Source organism: Aegilops tauschii, chromosome 2 (genome assembly GCF_002575655.3).
Source record: "Aegilops tauschii subsp. strangulata cultivar AL8/78 chromosome 2, Aet v6.0, whole genome shotgun sequence".
Classification (NCBI taxonomy): Eukaryota; Viridiplantae; Streptophyta; class Magnoliopsida; order Poales; family Poaceae; genus Aegilops; species Aegilops tauschii.
Window position 1 is genome coordinate 27,204,329 of NC_053036.3, and position 5,247 is coordinate 27,209,575.

Here is a 5,247-nt window from a genome sequence, read left to right on the forward strand (position 1 = left end):
CAAAGTCTGATTCTTCCATGTTTACTTATCACTCTGACAACGCCACCGCCTACCTCCTCTTATATGTCGATGACATCATCCTAACCTGCTCCTCCACTGCCTTCCTAACTCTCTTATAGCCTCTCTTCGGTCAGAATTCTCCATGACCGATCTTGGAGCTCTTCATCACTTCTTAGGCATTAATGTCACGCGCTCCTCTGCTGGCATGTTTCTCTCACAACGTCAGTACCTCTCCGACCTCATTGACCGCGCTGGCATGACTGACTGTCACATTGCTCGCACCCCCGTTGACACTGGCAACAAGCTTGACTCCTCCGGCAACCCTGTTTCTGACCCGGCGTTCTACCGCAGCCTTGCAGATGATCCCGTGACTAACGCCTTAGTCACATTGAGCTCATTATGATGATGCATTACCGAGTGGGCCCTGAGATACCTCTCCGTCACACGGAGTGACAAATCCCAGTCTCGATCCGTGCCAACCCAACAGACACTTTCGGAGATACCCGTAATGCACCTTTATAGTCACCCAGTTACGTTGTGACGTTTGGCACACCCAAAGCACTCCTACGGTATCCGGGAGTTGCACGATCTCATGGTCTAAGGAAAAGATACTTGACATTGGAAAAGCTCTAGCAAACGAAACTACACGATCTTTTATGCTATGCTTAGGATTGGGTCTTGTCCATCACATCATTCTCCTAATGATGTGATCCCGTTATCAATGACATCCAATGTCCATAGTCAGGAAACCATGACTATCTGTTGATCAACGAGCTAGTCAACTAGAGGCTTACTAGGGACAGGTTGTGAGGTCTATGTATTCACACATGTATTACGAATTCCGGACAATACAATCATAGCATGAATAATAGACAATTACCATGAACAAAGAAATATAATAATAACCATTTATTATTGCCTCTAGGGCATATTTCCAACAAGGTTTGCCACATACATTCAGACCCTTGGCTTCCTCTCTTCAAAGTCTGATTCTTCCATGTTTACTTATCACTCTGACAACGCCACCGCCTACCTCCTCTTATATGTCGATGACATCATCCTAACCTGCTCCTCCACTGCCTTCCTAACTCTCTTATAGCCTCTCTTCGGTCAGAATTCTCCATGACCGATCTTGGAGCTCTTCATCACTTCTTAGGCATTAATGTCACGCGCTCCTCTGCTGGCATGTTTCTCTCACAACGTCAGTACCTCTCCGACCTCATTGACCGCGCTGGCATGACTGACTGTCACATTGCTCGCACCCCCGTTGACACTGGCAACAAGCTTGACTCCTCCGGCAACCCTGTTTCTGACCCGGCGTTCTACCGCAGCCTTGCAGATGATCCCGTGACTAACGCCTTAGTCACATTGAGCTCATTATGATGATGCATTACCGAGTGGGCCCTGAGATACCTCTCCGTCACACGGAGTGACAAATCCCAGTCTCGATCCGTGCCAACCCAACAGACACTTTCGGAGATACCCGTAATGCACCTTTATAGTCACCCAGTTACGTTGTGACGTTTGGCACACCCAAAGCACTCCTACGGTATCCGGGAGTTGCACGATCTCATGGTCTAAGGAAAAGATACTTGACATTGGAAAAGCTCTAGCAAACGAAACTACACGATCTTTTATGCTATGCTTAGGATTGGGTCTTGTCCATCACATCATTCTCCTAATGATGTGATCCCGTTATCAATGACATCCAATGTCCATAGTCAGGAAACCATGACTATCTGTTGATCAACGAGCTAGTCAACTAGAGGCTTACTAGGGACAGGTTGTGAGGTCTATGTATTCACACATGTATTACGAATTCCGGACAATACAATCATAGCATGAATAATAGACAATTACCATGAACAAAGAAATATAATAATAACCATTTATTATTGCCTCTAGGGCATATTTCCAACAAGGTTTGCCACATACATTCAGACCCTTGGCTTCCTCTCTTCAAAGTCTGATTCTTCCATGTTTACTTATCACTCTGACAACGCCACCGCCTACCTCCTCTTATATGTCGATGACATCATCCTAACCTGCTCCTCCACTGCCTTCCTAACTCTCTTATAGCCTCTCTTCGGTCAGAATTCTCCATGACCGATCTTGGAGCTCTTCATCACTTCTTAGGCATTAATGTCACGCGCTCCTCTGCTGGCATGTTTCTCTCACAACGTCAGTACCTCTCCGACCTCATTGACCGCGCTGGCATGACTGACTGTCACATTGCTCGCACCCCCGTTGACACTGGCAACAAGCTTGACTCCTCCGGCAACCCTGTTTCTGACCCGGCGTTCTACCGCAGCCTTGCAGATGATCCCGTGACTAACGCCTTAGTCACATTGAGCTCATTATGATGATGCATTACCGAGTGGGCCCTGAGATACCTCTCCGTCACACGGAGTGACAAATCCCAGTCTCGATCCGTGCCAACCCAACAGACACTTTCGGAGATACCCGTAATGCACCTTTATAGTCACCCAGTTACGTTGTGACGTTTGGCACACCCAAAGCACTCCTACGGTATCCGGGAGTTGCACGATCTCATGGTCTAAGGAAAAGATACTTGACATTGGAAAAGCTCTAGCAAACGAAACTACACGATCTTTTATGCTATGCTTAGGATTGGGTCTTGTCCATCACATCATTCTCCTAATGATGTGATCCCGTTATCAATGACATCCAATGTCCATAGTCAGGAAACCATGACTATCTGTTGATCAACGAGCTAGTCAACTAGAGGCTTACTAGGGACAGGTTGTGAGGTCTATGTATTCACACATGTATTACGATTTCCGGACAATACAATCATAGCATGAATAATAGACAATTACCATGAACAAAGAAATATAATAATAACCATTTATTATTGCCTCTAGGGCATATTTCCAACAAGGTTTGCCACATACATTCAGACCCTTGGCTTCCTCTCTTCAAAGTCTGATTCTTCCATGTTTACTTATCACTCTGACAACGCCACCGCCTACCTCCTCTTATATGTCGATGACATCATCCTAACCTGCTCCTCCATTGCCTTCCTAACTCTCTTATAGCCTCTCTTCGGTCAGAATTCTCCATGACCGATCTTGGAGCTCTTCATCACTTCTTAGGCATTAATGTCACGCGCTCCTCTGCTGGCATGTTTCTCTCACAACGTCAGTACCTCTCCGACCTCATTGACCGCGCTGGCATGACTGACTGTCACATTGCTCGCACCCCCGTTGACACTGGCAACAAGCTTGACTCCTCCGGCAACCCTGTTTCTGACCCATGTTCTACCGCAGCCTTGCAGGTGCTCTGCAATATGCCACCCTAACCCGCCCGGACATTGCTTATGCTGTCCAGCAAGCCTGCCTATTCATGCATGATCCTCGTGATCCTCACCTCGCTCTTGTCAAACGTATCATTCGCTACCTCAAGGGCACTCTTCATCTTGGCTTACACATAAACACCTCCTCCCCAACTCCACTGACAGCATACTCGGATGCCGATTGGGCCGGCTGCCCCAAGACCCGTCGCTCTACTTCTTGATTTTGTGTGTATTTAGGTGATAATCTAATCTCCTGGTCTTCCAAAAGGCAGCACACTGTTTCAGGTCATCAGCAGAAGCGGAGTATAGAGCTGTGGCACACGCTATTGTTGAGTCAGTGTGGCTCCGCCAATTGTTGTTGGAGCTCCAGCGTCCAATACCGAAGGCCACCATTGTTTACTGCGACAACATCTCTGCAGTGTACATGTTAGCGAATCCAGTTTAGCATCGCCGCATCAAGCACATTGAGATCGATCTCCACTTTGTCCGTGAGAAGGTGCAGCTGGGCGAAGTCAAAGTACTGCATGTTCCTACTCAATCTCAATATGCTGACATATTCACCAAAGGACTACCAACAACGATTTTCTGTGAAATTCGCTCCAGTCTTACCATCGTCGACATCGATGCTGCGACTGCGGGGATGTTAAGTGTACACATTACTGTCACGTTTACATGACTTAGTCTCCCCACCACTAGATTGACATCCATGTTGAGATGTATGAAAGTAGATTTTTTCAAAATAACATCGCAAGTCCAGTGACATTGGCAAAATTGTCTAACAGTTGTTTCAGGGTTTTTGCGGCATCTGGATTCGGTTTATTCTCAGTTGACATTTTGGAAAATCAAAATTAAGAAAATAAAATAGAACACTCACAATCAGAAAATGGATCGTTGGCTGCTCCAGCTGCAGTGGTCTCGTGGAGCTGATGTATAACATGAAAAGTACAGTATTGAAGGCCAGGGGCTTGGATATAGGAGACGCGAAGAGTGGAAGGATCTGGATGCAAAGAAAAGTACACAGCGCCACAACCGCATGAGAAGATGGCCCAGGGGCGCATCTGCAAAATGCGCAGGGACCGGCGCGCAAAATCTCAAAAAAATTTGGACCATTTCTCGATTTGTGCGTGTCATCCTTGCGCAGGGGCCATGCTAATCTTCTCTGTATCGTTCCAATTTTATCGGATGTCCCCGAAGGGACGATGAGGAGGGAAGGGCGATGCTTATAAACCAGTGCAAGGCTCTCTCGCTGGGCGATGTGGTACTAAACTACCTGGGGTGCGCTGCTGTCTCCCACGAGCCGCAGGAACCGCGGGATGGCTAGTGGGCCGCATCTGCGTGCAGCCTGGTTCTTCCTCCGCTGGCCCAACTTGGAGGCGAACTGGGGAACGCATACCGGACCAGGCCCTATCCTAGTAGTGGTAACTTACGCTCAGGAAAAAAAAAACCCTCTGCACTGTACATGATAAAGAGCGACCAAAACTAAAGATCTACGTGACGGACACAGTTTTTGACCTTGCGACTTGCGACAAGTTTTCCTATTTGCATTGCCTGGTCTTTTCTTTGGCAAACTCATAAGATCACAAAAAGAGACACTTTTACAAATCACCGGCCTTTGTGTTTTTAACCCTGTAGATCCCAATGGAATGAACCGCTGGTCCCTAATCTTCAACACTTCTTTTACTACTACCTTCGCTTAAAAGGTGTACACATTTTTCGATATTCAAGTTTAACCATGAATTTAAGCAAGGACCATGCATGTTGTTAAATGTACCCGCAAAAAGAAATAAAAGAAATGCTGTTATGTGTCACAAAACTTATTCCACTAAAGTTATACTCCCTCCGGTTCAAAATATAAGGTGTACTGATTTTTTTAGAACTCAAACTTTATAGCTTTGACCAAATTTATATTCTCAGTATGCATGTACAATGCA

At 46.4% G+C, this 5,247-nt stretch overlaps 1 non-coding gene across 1 annotated transcript; it reads right to left on the bottom strand.

Annotated features, from left to right (window-relative positions):
• Nucleotides 1-4,411: 4,411 nt before the first annotated feature.
• LOC120975047 (U6 spliceosomal RNA) lies at nt 4,412-4,514 on the bottom strand. Its single transcript, XR_005770892.1, has one exon. It is a non-coding gene; the product is annotated as a U6 spliceosomal RNA (small nuclear RNA).
• Between the last annotated feature and the right edge of the window lie 733 nt (nt 4,515-5,247).